General features: G+C 36.3%; 1 protein-coding gene across 4 annotated transcripts in view; it reads left to right on the forward strand.

The window, feature by feature from the left end:
* The first annotated feature begins 28 nt into the window (after window positions 1-28).
* ERC2 (ELKS/RAB6-interacting/CAST family member 2) overlaps window positions 29-16,850 on the forward strand; it is a 557,034-nt gene continuing 540,212 nt past the window's right edge. For 2 of the 4 annotated variants that reach the window (XM_075432854.1, XM_075432857.1), the window contains exon 1: window positions 29-143. The gene's annotated coding sequence lies outside the window, so the exon portion shown is untranslated. Of the gene's footprint in view, window positions 144-12,008; window positions 12,068-13,668; window positions 14,312-16,850 lie in introns of those variants that run through there. The other 2 variants (XM_075432855.1, XM_075432856.1) reach the window with 2 other exon arrangements.

The following is a 16,850-nucleotide window of genomic DNA, read 5'->3' on the forward strand; positions in this document are numbered from 1 at the left end:
CGCGCTGCAGCGGGTGGGGAAAGGGCGGTGGCGCGGCGGCGTTCTGTGTGAGGGTGGCTATCTCTCGCTCGGCTTTTTTTCTTCCTTTTTTTTGTCTGTTCTCCCTCCCCCGTCCCCGGTGCGGTTTTGCCAAAGCAAACGAGGTAGGGGAGCGGGGCGCGGGGCTGAAAGTGGGGGAAGAAGTGGCTGCCGGCGGCAGGCGGGCTGCCGGCGGCAGGCGGGCGGTCGGCGCCAGCCGGTGAGGGGCTTCCCCCGCCCGCCGGCAGCCCCGCGGTCTCGTCGGGCGAGGGGAGGTGGAAAGCGGAAAGCAGCCGAGGAGGGGAAGGGTCGGCCGGGACAGCCTCCCAACAGTCCCCGGGTGTCCGGGGGGTCCGGGGCGGGGGCGGCCCCGGGGGCGAAGCACTGCTCGGGGCGCCCGGTGAGGGCCGGCTCCTCCTAGGACGTTTTCCGTCCGTAGGCTGCGCTGCCGTAGCGGGTGGGTCTGTTCAGCAGCCTCTTGGGGCTCGCTCTGCCTTGGGGTGCGCGGGTGGTTGCTGCGCCACGGGCCTGGCGGCCTCGGTGTCCGCCGCTGCCCGCGGGGGTGGCCCAGCCGCGCCCGAGGGGATGGCGGAGTTCGTGGCCCGTTTGTGACAGTCTGGAGAAGCGTTTTAGGAGCTGAGGATTAAGCACCGTCCAGTCTGTTGTGTTGTGGGTACAGCTTCCTGAGCAACGGGACGGGTAAAAATGCAAATTAAATGAATCTACGTTTTGCCTCATTTTGAGGGAAAACGTCTTCGAGGTACGGAAGGAGGATTTGGCTGTGACGACGAGTACAATCAGTGGAAGAGCAGAGTCAACAGAATGCTTCAGAGCCCTTTTAGAGCTTTTACTGTTCAAGATGGCATTTAAGCATATGCTTAAGGCCAAATGCTTACTGAAATCCTTCATTTCAAAGGACGTTAAGACCTTAAGGCTTGTTTTGAATAGTGTTGCTTCAAGACGCAGTTAATTTTGGCTGGTCAAAGGGCTGTATTTACAGGGGCAGATTCCGCAGTGTTTACTCCAACTGACGGTAATAGAAGTTTTGCCCTTTTGAGACTATAAAAGACAACAAATAAGCAATAATAGAGAAACAGACAATGAGGCTGACTTTAATGTGTACCCAAAATCTGCTGTCTGCCAGACTACCTGAACGGCTTTGTTTGTCTTTATATAAAATTAACACATCAGTCATCAGACAAAATTATGTATTTTTTTCAAATACTGTTTTGCAGCTGTTTGTATGGTATTTATTGATGGATATGTCAGCTAACGAGTCTTTGAAACTCTCATTTAAGGACTAGAACAAGGAAGGAAGAGAAAAGAAAATGTGGAGTTTTTTTCAGTAATGCACTACATGTGAAGTCCTGTGAGGCACAGAATGTACAAGATATGTTGTTGTTAACTGCTGTCATTTTTGGCTGCCTTATATCAGTGTCTCTGACTCTTATTCTCCAGATCTCCCTGGGATGTCATCAAGAATAACCTTTGGACATTAATTTGTCTAGCTGATACATTGTAGGATCATCATTAAGTTCTGGAATGAAAATTTGATAAAAGTGAGACAAAATGAAAGAATACGTTCTTATCAAAGTCTGTTGAACAATGCTTTTCCACAACAACATTGAAATTGGATTCTTATCCATCAGAAGGGGCATTGTCTGTTTAATTTGGGCAAAAAGATTTCAAACGGGCACCATGTGCCTCCTTACCTACTGTCCAAGAATAGCAATTTTTGTAGTGTTTAATATAGCAACTTCTACTTTTCTTTTGTTACTGACCTGGTCCCAGAAATACTGCTTTAAGCTATACTATTTTAATTAATGCAAATTCTTGTTTTTATTATTATTTAATAGAGTACTAGTGTTTTGGGTGTTTTCCTGGATACTTGAGTTAGCATTCATACGTCTAAACTTTCAGTGTACATTTTCTTTTTTTTTTTTTTTTTTTCCCCTGGGCTCGCTATTGGTATTTGTAATCCCTTCTAAATAATTTAACAGTGTTTATATACCAATTAACTTTAGTTTAGTTCACTCAAAACACTTAAAGTAAGGTGTTAAAAAAAACCTCTGAACCTTACTGTTTCTTTCACCATCCTGCTTCTCCCAAAACTTAATTCATTGAAATGTAGAGAGACTGAATCCTAGTTTCCTGTAGACAATCACCTCTTTGTTAGAGGAGATACAGAAGACTGAAGCATTTTCTTTCTAGTCAGCCTGCAGTATCCACAATCGCTCTGAAAACATTGTGTCTGTAGCAAGCAGCTCTTCACTTTCATCAGTCTTATACCGCTGCTTTCATCCCAGCTGTATGTATCTGGTAACAATGTGGTAAGAGCTGCAAGAGAATGTTGTTTTATGATCAGTGGGGCATGACTAGCTAAGCAGTCTTCACTGGTAATTTCCTTCTCATTTACTCATCTAATCTTTTGTGGACCAATCATGGCCAAGCAAAAGAAAGCGAGAGTGGGCACTAAATCATTCTTCATGATTTAAAAATTTACATTTCATCTCCTGCTTCACAATGGATTTCCCAAATAATAGATTTATAATGTACTTGCAGAATTTTAAATAAACAGCCAGCCAGCCCTGTCTCCTGATTTTCGTTTGAGGCAGCAGGTGGCAATATAGTTTCAAGCATCTCTCCAAAAGTTTATCATACAGAAAATAATTTTATAAGAATTCTAAAACCATTTTTTTTGCTTGAAACAACAAGTTTCACAGTCCATTTGGATATATTTTTATTTTAATAATATATAAATTAAACATCTGTGTTTTGGTAAAAAGGAAACAGGTTCTTTCAAAAAGCAGATAGTAGTTGATCAAATGCTGCTATCTTAAGCTGTAAATAAAACTAATTTTTAAATTATGTACCTGCTAATCTACTGTATAGCCTGCTTTTTTATCAAGATTTCCACAGAAATGGTAAGGCTGTTTTTCTGTTCATAGTGAACTTTTCCTGAGGTGTCCAGGATGATATCAGAATGATTAACTAGTGCCTTTAATGTAAATCACGGTAGTTTCAGGACTTGGACAAAACCAGTACTATTCTATTCTTTTTCTATAAGTTAAGACCATCTAGAAAACTTGTTCTACACATACAGAACTGGAGGTTCCAGAGTGGGATGGGGTTGGGGGGTACAATATGCAGGCTTAATAGATAATTAATCACAAGTCTGTTTCAAAAAGCCACCCCAATATTAAAGAGCAATTCAGACTTTTGAAATCAGGTGGTTGGCCGTAGCGTTATGGGGGAGGGCAATGCTTTCAAAGTAACCGAATAAACCTGTCCCTGATATTCTGTAGTTAATTCTGTTCTATATTTAATGCTGTTTGTAAATGAATACTCATGAAATGTTACAGAGAATTCATACATTACAGTAGACTACTGGAAGGCAGCAATTGTACAATTGTACTACTACACCACTATTCAGTTTTGATAGCTGCAGAAAATTGATCGCTTTTTTGTTTAGGTCGTACCAGTTCTACAGTAAACATCAACAGAATCAAGAGTTAATCATGTGCTAATCACTGTGGTTTGCTAAAACTGCATGTATTTTTGTATCGTTAACAAAAAAGTGAGAATCAGGGTAGCTGGAACAAAGTCACCTTTTAGCCCTTTCTGAATTAATCCTTTATCCCTACTTTGCAATTATGTTGTTGGTATGCAGTTTTACCCCTTGTTTTCAAGAATTCTTCCCTCCATGCATAGGAGCATTTGCATAACTTTTAGTCACTGAGATTATGACTACCCTTTTGGATTTAGAGGGAGAAAGAAAAATTTTTCGCCTTGCTGTATTTGAAGGTCTGGCTAAGAGTTATTAAACTTCAGATTTTTTTTTAAACCATTTTTAACCCAAATATTACACCTTACTTGCACAAAATATATGTCTAAGGGCAGCAGAGGCTTGAGGATTAAAAGAGTGAGGCTTGGTTAGTCTAAGTGAAGAAATTTACTCATTCATTTAGTTGTTCAAAAAGAAACATACCGTATATTTGGCCCTGGTGGCCCTGGAATGCACATATCATTATAAAGTAAATATGTAAGTGTGCACCATGAGACCAAAACTGGGCTTCCTCACTACACAGAACTTGAGCACGTACTCCGTTCGTAAGGCTGAAATGGAAAAAAGTAAAACATGTCTAAGTGAGTTTTGTCAGAGAGGAAGTAATTAACCATGATGTATCTCTGCTCTTAGCTTGAGTAGTAGTCTCACTGTAAATTCAATACATAAAGCATGTAAGTACCTATACTCCTTTTACTCTGTAACTTTAAATGATCTTTATTGAATTGAACACGCCTTTTGGTAAGTCTTTTTATATCTGAAGCAGAACTGGTTTGGCTTGCATATAACATTTCAAATTAATTCTTTAACAGCTACACCATAGATGAAGTTGGCCAAAATAATTTTACTTTGTCTACTGCCTTATTAAATGCCTGAAAGACTTGCTATTTTTGAGGGATCATATTTTGTTAAGTACAAGATTTTTATACAATTAAATGCAAATATGGATATTGTAACTTATGCAAAAGGATTTCGTACACTGTAAAAAAATGATTGCTTCTATTAGTGTATACTTGGCTTTGTTTTATCATGAAGGCCAGATAACTTCTTTTTTTATTCTTTCAAACTACCTTGGAAATTTTTTCCTGAAATATAACGTGCCATTCCCATGTTGGAAGGCAGAATTCTAAAAATATCCAGTGCTCCTTAACTGAACCACAGTTTCACAAGGAGTCCCTATGTAATGTTTATATGTTGAGAGGAGAACTGTATCAAAGTATTTATTTATCAAATGGAAAGGAGGATCACTCTGTCCCACAGCAGGAGAGTTATCCGTCTCACACTGAGAGTACATTGTGCACTGATGCTGATAGTACAAATTTTTAAGGCGCTCTAATTACCTGCAGCCTATAAATTGACATACTTTCTTAAATGAGCAAGGAAATCTAACTATCTAGTGTACATGCTATAATTTATAATGTTTTTTGAAGAACCAATAAAGGAGTTGTTGAAGATAAATCCTGCTCTGATACACATTTTTAAAAATACCAAAGTTTTTTCATGTTTCAGTATTTGTTACTATTTTAAATCATGGGAACCTTTCAACTTTAAGACAATTACTCTGTTTTATTTGAAGAGTTTTAACAGGTTGCATTAGGTAGTAAAAGTCCAGCCTTAACTTGTGGTTTTATCTTCCCTGTATCTTTTCGCTAGGTATGAAATTAATTTTCTCCATTGACATACATTTTTGAAATATGTGACTATGGAATCTACATATTATCATTAGGCATTTTTGTATTTTGGACTGGAGGCTTTAGCCGTGCATTCCAAACTCTATGTGGATAATCTGTCTATTCACGACATTGTCTCATTGTATGGACTATATTGTAACTTGCCATGCTTCCATATTATAATTAACTTTTGTAGTTTTATTTACTGATTCTTATATGCAGAATTTTGTGTGAATATTAGAATCCACCATAATTGGCATGATAAGAGTTGACGTGAAATATCTGAAGAAATCTGAAGATTATGTTTCCTATTACTGCTTGTCCAAAAATATTATTTAAAGTGCTTATGCTTTTAGGAAGGAGAACAGAGGAGATAATACATGTTTCTATAATGCAAGGACTGTTGGAATGCTTGCAGGGGAAGTTACCAGGCTCTATTTAATTTCCTGATAAATGAATCACCAGCATTCCTCAGTCCTCGATTTATTCCAGAAGACTGAATAAAAATGCTTTCAGGCTACATGTATCTCTCCTAAGGATCATGAAACACTATACAAAACACTTCAATCACTCCTTAATTAAACTTTCTAATAGCCCATATAAGCAAAGTAAGAGGATGAGATTTCAGTGGGAGGTAGGTGTTATGAAAGTCCCATCAGGTGTCTGTCTTGATCTCCAGACGCATAAATACCATTAATATCTGGTCTTAAGTGATTTAAAAGAACAAGTCTCATTGATTTTTTTCAATCACTTACGTACCCATGAAAACCCCACTCAGAATTGTTATGCTTGTTTTCTAGGTGAATAAGTGGATAAGCACAATGATTAAATTCAACATTAGTGATAGCTTCTGGAACCTAGAGCAATGGGGTTTTGGCCTGCAGCTGGGTTTGTAAATGCATTTACAATACAAATGCAGCTGAGACGGTCCCCCCAAGAATACATTTCCTTGGGACTTGCATATGGAATGTAGCCAGATTTGTATTTGGCATTGTTGCTGCATGGGGATGTATTTTTAAAATAGTTCAATATACTGCAAATGTGGTTTGAGTCCATTAGTCTCTGTTTTTTAACTTTATCTGGGGGGCGGGGATTCCCAAACCTTTTCAGAATAACATAACATTTGGAGAAAGTGTATCCTTTTACCCTACAGTGACAGACAGAAATCATCATCCTTCCTCTTAATACTTACATGTAGTTTCTCTGGTATATCCAGCCATTGCAGATGTAGTAAAGCGAGTCAGGAATGTCCTTAATGTGTATTTAATTTTTCTTAATGAAATTTAGCAGTTTGAACTATAAAGAAGCTATGTGCATAGGTGAGCAAACAGCAGATCTCTGTCAAGTGCTCCACAGATGAGCATTGAAACAAAGATAGCTGCTGAATAGCAGCCCTCAAAGTGTGAAGGTGTCTTACATGCTAGTGGACAGGTTCAAATTCATACTTAGTTTTCAGGTCTTCAGAAGTTAAAATGGAAAACTTAAACTGCTTTTGGCCTTGCTTCCAATGCATTTTACGGAACATAAATGAAAGTTTTTAGACTTGTTTTCTTGATTGCTTCCTGCAAAATCAAAATGATAAGGAGTAACTATCAACTTTATGCAATCAAATATCAGCATGAGATGGTGATAACCTTTAGCTAGCATACTTCACGATTAATGAAATGAAAGTATGAACTGTATGCCAAGTAAACTGACTGCTGAAATAAAACAAAATCTTTCTTTCAAGAAAATCTGTTACTTTTTGGCACTCCATTTGATACAGGACTGCATGTTCTGATTTTAAAATAGTATTCCAAACAGGAGCTTACGTGATGTCCATAAATTAGAGTTTATATCTGATATGTCACTACACACTGAGAAGTTTTTAAACACTAGAGTATTTCTAAAATATATTCCTACGTGGCAGAGGAATACTGTTCTTGAAACCTGTGTATGGCCAAGAAATGTGCAGACCATATATACCATACTTTTGTTCGCAGTGTAGGGTATTACACATTTCCTCCTTTCATATTTATGGATTTAAATAATAGTTATGCTTGAGATTGTGTTAATAGGCATTGTCTTTGTATAACTTGTTACCTTGCAATGATTGTTATGTGCAAGACAGATACTTTTATGTTCTGAAATATACATGGTTTAGACCACCAAGAAGCACATAAAGAATGTAAAGAAATAATGTTTTTATTGCACATGCATTACTGAACAACATTAAAGCAGGAAGACAAACTGGAGAGTAAACCACCCAAATTTATGTAAATTGAAGCCTGCAGTAGTCTTTTCCTTTTGTAACCTTCAACTCTATCAGCTTGGTTGGGTTGCAGCCAAATTCACGGGTGGCAAAAATGGCTGTGCTCCAGTGGAGCTGCATAGGGAATGTAGCCAGATCAGAACAACGGTGAATCTTACTTTCCTATTGAGATAAACTCTTTAATTAACTTATTGGGCTTTATAGTATTTGCCATTATATTGAGGTATCTCATACATGCCTATGAATATTAAACTTTACATGCACCATTGTTTTTTAGGAATTGTTCAGAGATTACATGCTTAACTGAATGTTCCAGTAGCCTCTTTTGGAAGAAACATCTATGAAGTGAGCCTAGCTTCAAAAAGCCAAATGTACTTGCTGCATATTTGTTATTTGTATATGGCACATTGTGCTTTGAAATTGCACATAGCTATAGAAGGTTTTCGCCACAGTCCTTTCCTGTCCTATTTCTTCATGTGGCAGTCTTAAATGAAAAAAATCTCAATCTGTCACAAAACTTGTTTCAAAGTTCATGTGACTAAAAAAGGATTTATGTGTAGTGTTATCACAGAATTGATACAAAATGTAGAAATAGAACATATTGCATAGTAATGCAAAAGGTTATCAAGCAATGAATGGATTGTGATCCAAATTAAGTACCTGTGTGGCGGCAGATTTTTATGAAGTTTTCTTTCTGCATTCTTACTAGCAGAGAAACAAAACCTCATGGTACTGTACTGGAATACACAGTGAATGTCAAAACATAAAAGAGTGGAATCTTATTTCTTACAAATATATTCCCCATCAAATGTTGGAGAAGAATAAAACTTGCATCAAAATAACCGTATTTTCTGGTAATGAGATTAGAATGTTAATTACATAATGCTAATATGTAGCATCAACTTTGGATTTTTTAAAAAATGAAATGACTAATGATTAGCCTATTAAGAAGGACCAGTGTTTCTTCTGAAGGACGTATAATCTTTTTTTCCTTAAAAGTATGTTTTGATATAGTTTATAATAAAACACTACAAAAGCAAAGATTACCACATAACATTTCATTCTTGTCAGGAAGGCATCTCCTGCAAATACTTACAAATGAGCCTCTTGCTTCTCAAGCCTTGACCAAAATGCATTATGCAGAAATCTGAAAACTGTTCAGTACAATTTGCAAGCTGCAGAAAATTCAAAAGTCTTCAATGTCTAAGCGGAAATTAACTGTACAGCAGGGAGTTTTGGTAGATTCTCTGCGTTTTATCAGCCCATGTCGTGTTTAATCAAGACATGGCAAGCATCTCAGGATTATCCTTTGACAGCTAAGAGTTTTTGCACCAGGTTAATAATCCTCATTTTTTTCCCCCTTTTTTCCTCTTCATAAAAATCCAATAGGCTGTCAAATCTTTTATTACTTTTCTTGAAGGAGCCTTCTTTTTTGGATAGAGAGATCATATTGGCACTGATGCATTCTTCATGCATACTAACTGTGCCATGCAAACTGACTAGGTTCTACTATATAGCAGAAGCATTTAATGTAATAAAATTAATATCTCACAGCAGGTATAAAATAAATACCTGGTGTGAGGACCGCAGAAACTGTCCTCACAAGAAATCAATCAATATGGATTTGAACATACAGTAATGAAAGGAAAATTAAAACAACCGAAACTTGAGCAAGGAATAGTAAGAAATAATAACCAAATAATTGAAACAGTAATTATGTTTATTTATACTTGCTATCAAAGATGAATGATTATCATAAAGCAAGGAAAACCTGTAGTAAATCAAACACTAATAAAGTAAAACTATATTATACTTTAAAAATTAAAGCGGCCAAAAGAGAAGAGAAAAAGTCCTCTGCATACTAGAAATTGATCAAACCACTGAATTTTTCTGAGCAAGCACATGAAAGGTATGCAGATACCTTTCTCCCCTTCTTTATTCTTCTATATATATATATATTTAAAGTGCAACTTATCTGAAGAAGGCGATGTCCATAAATTCTTAAAAATCTCGAAGATAAAAACAACTGTATCAGTTAAATAGAGAATGTTCATCAGAGCTTGGACAAATCGTGATGCAGAGGATATGTGAGGAGAAAGCACTGAAGCAATCAAACCAGCTGCAGAAATATAAAAGAAAATGATAGCTTTAGTAAATGAATGCTAGTAATTATATTTCCATCACTTTGTATTATGTTATTTGTCTTCTTGGGATAAGATTTAATTTATTCAGAATCTGAACCATTATGATTTCTAGAACTTCGGCAAAGTAACTATTCAGAAGAACCCCTGAGGGAAAGAAAAAGCATATGTTCATGTTGTAATGGATCATATCATTAACCGAAATTTTTCTTGTGGGGTTTTTTTTTTTGGAAACTAAATTTTCAGGGATTTTGGAGTAAGCTGAACAGTGAGTTGGATAGATGCCTCAACCTGGGAAGTGAGGGAAGGTATGGAGCTCTGTAGTATCAGAAAAATAGTAGACGTAACAATAGTAAACAGAAAAATAACAGACATAGCAATAATAAACAAACATTCTGAATAGCAGCATTAAATTGTGTGGCTTTGAGAAATCAGCTATGAGTTGATTTTACCTTCAAATTAAATAACAGAAGTATAAACAGGAAAGTAGATGATTGGCATTTGTCTTGCTTTAAGATAAATATGTTCATTTATATAAATGAATATCCTATGTATCCACTTCCTGTAAACTGGGAAGTGTTAGTAAAGGAGACCATGCGTTCTCTTATGACATGACATTGTCACAGGATAACAGCATGTTAAAAGATCCTTTTTTTCTTCAAAACAATGTTTTGTACACTTTTTCCAATTGTTTCTGATTGGGGGGGAACTATAGAAAGGCTACATATGTTAAAACAGTCAGTGAGGGCATAGTAAATACAAACATTACACTCTATGGTAACATGATTCAGGAAAAAATAGTTAATATGCCATTATGTTATTTAGGGAATATGTGATTATTTTGTATATTTAGAATTTTTGTGATGATGATCAATCTAGATCCCAGCACTTTTGTGTGATAAGGGAAGAGAAGTACATCCATGGGCGAGAGGCAGATACAAAAATGTGGACACCTCTACAACCATTTTCAAGATGCTTTTGTGTTTTTGCTAATGTGATTAAGAAAAATCTGAGTAGAATATCAGCAGACTAAATATAAAGGTATTTGTGCTGAGGGATAAATAGTAGGATTTTCTACCAAATTTCCTTACCTGCCCTTTTCTTTCTACGCTGTAAATAATGCCATTTTCATAGGCATTTCCATATTTTCTTGTCCTTCCCTTTATCAGTATCTGGTTTCTTCCCAAAATTGTGCACATTCTCTTTTCCTTCACCTTTGAGCTGTACATATGACTGGATTCATGCTTATGTTTGGGGGAAAGTGATATATTGATGCAAACTTCACCTTCTGTATTATCTAGAGTAAGAATATGAAGGAAAAATGTCTAGTTAGCACAATTTTCTATTTGGTCCCATGAGTTTTCGTTCGGTTGATCATTTATTTCTTTATGGTCGTTGATGAGAGTAGTTAATCCTAAATGTAAAAAACAAAAAATATTATTGTCCTCTTCCTTGCCATTTTTGATAGTCCCAGTAACTTTGTGAAGAATTCTGTTGGGCAAGTAGAATTTTATATATATTTTCCAAAGATACTGTTAACATTACAGGTTATACATGATGATGAATCAGTCCCTTAATTAGTACAATGTCATAAATTCTTCCAAATGGAAAGTTTGATGATAGTTTTGCCTTCTCTCCTGCAGAATTTCACAGTTGTAATTATGGTTGGCAGTAGATGAAACTTCATAGATTTCTGTAGATTTATAAACTCTGCCCTAACAGTTCCATTTCCAGAAATTCCTGTAGATTTCTTTCATATTTTGTGCAGTACTTTGTAAATCTTTGATTGACTAAACGGCACATAAAAAATTTAGCCAAAGCAGTAATAGCAGATTCAGCTCTGACTCAAATAATTGCAGAAATTGATTTGGCTTAAAAACCATCAACTAAATTCAATTCCACCCCCTCTCTTCCATTCACTCTCCCACCCCCCGTGAAATTTAACAATAAAAAGGCTTTTAGAATTTAATTTTTTTTGCTTTTATCCTTGTGTCTTGTTTTTAACCTATCCAACCCTTGGGTGTAGCTGAAACAGAAAATGCACCATAATGGATGGAGATTTTAACAAAAAAGAAAAGGATGACCTATGCTGATGTAATGCTTTCTCTCATCTTTTGTATGAGTTTCCCCTTCAAGTTTGCTGAGCAAAGCTCTTTAATCATAACTTGCTTCTTAAACCAAGTTGGGCTTGAAGTTGGATATATTTCAAAATAATTTTAATAAATCTCAACAAATGCTACTTGCTGAATATTGTCTTTTTCATATGTGCTGTAGAATTTCTAAAGATGTAAATTCATTTATATGTAATCCTTATCAGTCTTTGAAGACAGTGCTCGTTATATCTGACAATTATTGTTTTGCAGAAAATTGGGCAAACACACTGGATCTCTTGAATGATTTATGATTCAATCCCACTTCATGAGTAAGCTTTGCCAACTGTTCTATTTCTCCCATGAAAGCTTTATATATATGGAGGTGTGGATATACACACACACACATGTATTAAATATATATATGAGGTTGTTCTTGTAAGTATACATACACAAAAATGTATATAAGTATATACTGTATTTCTTTTCATTCTGAAAGCTTCATACTGTTGAATTAGAGGAGCTTGAATAGAAATATATTGGGACACTAGTAATTCAGGATATTCCTTTTGAACAGGCAAAAGAGCTTTATTAAGGAGATAAAAATGTTGTGCTATAGCTTTCAAAAATGTTGTTCTGCGCTTCAAAGAAAAATACAGTTATCTAGCTACTACAAGATGAGAGTGAACTTGTGATGACAAGTGTGACAACATGCCATCATGTTGCTTACTGTAGCTCAAGTCAGTCTAGTCTTCCTTCTGCAGTGATTTTTCTATACTACTGCAATGCAAACGTACATCTGATAGTATTACTGTGTTATATTCTGGAAGAAATGAAATCTGCCAGCAGTCATTCCAATACCTACAACAAATTGCTTCATACTTGTGCAAATCTTTACAGGCTATAAAAAATTGACAGTTTCTGAAAGAGTGTTCTATAACGTTATGTCATACCTAATGTTTTGAATTGAGTATGCTTTTACAGCATGCAGTAATTCAGAAGCATACATTATTGGATCGTAGTAGTAAGAATGAGCCAAATTTTGTCATTTTTATCCACACTAAATAGAAAATAACTTGGGTTTAATGGGATTATTGGTGGACCAATGGAAGTTTCTAAGGAGGATCAGTAAAATTGCAAAGGAAGAGGCTGCAACACCAGTATGGTAATGACTGTTTCTGTTTCTAACAGTGATTAAAAATATTTTCCCTGAAATTTTGTATGATTAATCTTAGCCGAGTGTATGTGTATGTGTGTGTGTACTTTTTGACTTGTATTTAGGGTGTTAAAATACAGAGCTAGATAGATGGTGTGCTACTACTATAGTGTCAGAAATGCCCTAATAGACTGTCCAAAGAAAGTCTGTAGAACAGCCTTATGGCCAGGAGCTGAACGCATTAATTTCTATTCCAAAATAATTGGGCTTTAACCTTTGCCCTCCTTACTTTGCTCTTCCATTTGCGAAATAGGGCAGTACTATTAAACCGTTTGATAGGATTTTTCTTCAAATAAGTTAGATTATGCTCTAAGTGGCATCTCGCTTTCACAACATGTACATCCAGTAACACAGAAAAATGCAGTTTCATCTCGTCTCTGTGGCTGCATGGTGTTATGCAACATGACTTTTGGATAATTGTAAGAGGTGGTTGGGATTTCTTTCCCTTTTTTCATTTTATTAAGGAAAATAAATCCTTTTGATCAGTCTTGGGGAAGCAAAATACTGAGACTAATAGTATCAGAAAGGCTACATGGTTCTTTGTGTGTATGATATATAGTATTTCATAAATGCTTTAACTAACTGGCAACTTGAAGTACTAAAGCTTTGCACAAAAGCTGTTTGGAAAGGGATTCCTTACCCAGGCCTTGCTGTACGCATCACCGCGACAGCTACTGTATAGAAGGGGTTAACATCTGTTGTCCGTATGTCATTTTTTTTCCACTTCCATTTCTTATTTCCTACAAAAAGGAGTTATTTATTGTGTTTTCTTCTTTCATGCTAAAGGAAATTAACAAGGCACTTAAGATATTATTGTATGACCTTTGTATACTTGCAAAGTTGGAATAAGCTAAATAACATCACAATGGAATTAAACTTTTAAACCACTTGAAAGGTCATGGAGATCATGAAATGTGTACACATTTGAATCTTGTTTTGATGAATGAAAAGAAGATGATGTCTGTGACAGAACTGATTGTCATGGGGGAAAAAAAAAACAAAAGGAGAAAAATAGGGACAGTGGGACAGTTGACTGCCTAAAGGGCAGACATTGCTGAGCAATTCATCAGCAGCTGATTTATGAGAGTTCCAAGCTCAAAAAATACTGTATGGGTGCTTCAGAAATGGAGCTATTTTTTTCTTCATAATAAGTATGATATGGATTGTGGCAATGAAGACTTCCTACTCCCTCCTTCCATCTGTGTTCTACATCCATCTGTTATACTTTATCCCTGTTTAGATTGAAAATGTTCTGGATTTGTGGCAGTGTTTGTATTTACAAACCAACCAGTAGACTGAATGTGACAGAAGCTGTGAGACCTACTGCTATAATTACTTGGCAATAGGACCCCTGCTACAAGTAAGAAGCCATTTTTGTTTTGGAGTTACTAAATTATGGCATCTGATGCTTATCACATTACAGCTAAGAAAAAACCAGAGTTGCACTCTACTGTCCTTAGGACACATCACTTGTGAATAATAACCAATCATTCAAAGGATGGCTGGAAACAACTGGCATCTGAGTGAACAGAATGATAATACTGCCTAAAATACAAGACTCGAGCTAATCAATAAATAGATTTTTTTTTCCTTAGATGACAAAGCCAAACGTCTAATTGTTACTGTATATACAAGTGCTATAGTCTTTGCTGAGTCTTTAAATTGTTACAAACTTGATATGTACAGAATGGAAAAAAAAAAAAAAGGAAAATGAGTTATGCTAGTGCTGGAAGACCAAGAAGAGACTGCATCAAAAACCAATCTGCAGCATCACTGCACCTTATATGAAGAAGCAGTTCCGACAAAGAAGTAGCTACTTCCCTGCTGATCCTGTTGTCAGATGACAGAAGACTCTGGTATGAACATTTAAAAAAAAATCAACTGGAAAAGAGACTATAACTTCAGGAAAAAGATAAATACTTCTAATCTGTTTACTGAGGAATAAATGAAATTGTTCCTGTTCACTGGCGAGATGAAGCTTATTATTCTCTTAAAGGAGCTCCACTTATAAAAAATACTCAATATTTGCATCATAAATGAAGTGTTAATGTGTTTCTCACTTCATTTGAGCAATCACAAACTGTTAATTGCAGAGCATAATATTTATTTACTTATTTGAAAATCTGTGTTAATTTTATCATGACAAAATAAGCCATCTCCAGCCATGCTATTCATCTAATCTGAATGGTATGTGAAGTTAATTTCCAGTGGGCTGTATGTGAAGCACATTTATTCCCCTCTGACAATCTGCATTCAGCACAGCATTTCCACCACCATCACTTCTACCAAAAGTAACGCCTTTTGATAAATTAATAGTTGAGATGCACTTAGTCTATTTTTTATAACAAAAATCCACAACAGCATATAAAAATGTAAATGTTTCAGACAATTTAAAATTTTTGGATAGCTTCCCTTCAAATCAGAGCATAAAAAGAATGCGTCTTATGAAAAGGGGACAAAACATTGAGAGATTCAGAATTTTATATGAATGAAACTTCATTTTGTGTTTCTGTAGTAACAAATGGCACTGATAGTGCTAGAATAGCTGGAAACAGTTACTCTAGTCTTTGAGTGCAGGAAATGTGCAGCCTTGGGGATACTGGTCCACCTTGGGTTCTACTATAAGAAATAAACAGCAGTCTCAGGGATAAGACTGTACCCTAAATTCCATTAAAAACTGACTGCCAGAGGAGATCAGTATAGGGATCATCTCTGCACTTAAAAGTGCTGACCATTGCTGGAACTGGACTAATAAAGAGTACTTCATCAGGAACTTGGTAGCTTTCACTTGTTCTGCCAGTATCTGTTTCATACCATTTCACAACCATAATTCCATTGCATTTTTTTTTTTCTTCTACAAATAAAGTTCTAATTATTGCAGTACTTTATTCTGGTCTTTCCCCTACCTCTCTCATTCATTTCTTCCTTAGTTTATTTTGTTCTACTTCCATGCATCTTAGTCATTTCTATGCCTCTGAAAGTGTTCTACTTTCCAAGCTGATCTGCAAAAAAGCATCTTTAAGATACACCCATTTCGAAGATACATGCTGATTAATGTGAATGGGTGTTGTGACCACAGCTTAAATTCCAAGTAGCAACATACAGATCTTAACTATTTTCTGTTCTGTATAAGAACTATGTGATTCTGGAACACCTCAGTTTGAGCTTCAGTAGCATACAGGATTTGTCTTTTAATAACTTTGTGTAGGAGAACTACAGTACCCCAACCGTCTGCTTATGCTGAACTCTCTGAAGCAGCCAATTTTGTCTTCCAGAACATGGCTGCTGCACATGCTGGGTGCTGATTGCAAGTATTATCTTAAGAGAATCACTTTGTAATATTTAAGAAAATTACTCTTCTTTTAGAGGCCTTTTTTTGTGCTTTTGTACTCCTGCTGGCTTCATCGCACTAGGAGGTAACTGACAAATAGCATCATTCAATTCCATGGCTGCCTTTGCTGCTGCATTGTGTTTATCAAACAAATTGGGGGAAGAAGAGGACTAAGAAAAATCAACAACCTGCAGCTTCTCAGGAAAAAAAGAATGTCTAGAGCAAAGAATGTAACTTGGCAACAAAAAAGAAAACCTGTACTATAGTGGAACCAGAGTGGTTTGTCTGTGCAACAAGATAGCAGCAGTGTTTGAGAAGGACCTGAACCAAAGATTCATAGCCTTTGGACACCCTAATGTCCTGCTTTACAAAGAACTCATGAAAAAGCGAACACAGGTAGGAGCCCTGAAAGAAAGAGTGTAACCAGAGTATCTGCTATTGGGTGTTTTTCCTTACATTTTGTATTAGTAGGTACATGATATGAAAGTTCAATAATGAGTGTGCTAAACAGCCAATATTAGAAGTCTTTGAGATCTAGCGGGTTTATGTGCAAACAACCTGAACTCAC

The sequence above is a fragment of the Opisthocomus hoazin genome, chromosome 11 (assembly GCF_030867145.1).
Source record: "Opisthocomus hoazin isolate bOpiHoa1 chromosome 11, bOpiHoa1.hap1, whole genome shotgun sequence".
Lineage (NCBI taxonomy): Eukaryota > Metazoa > Chordata > Aves > Opisthocomiformes > Opisthocomidae > Opisthocomus > Opisthocomus hoazin.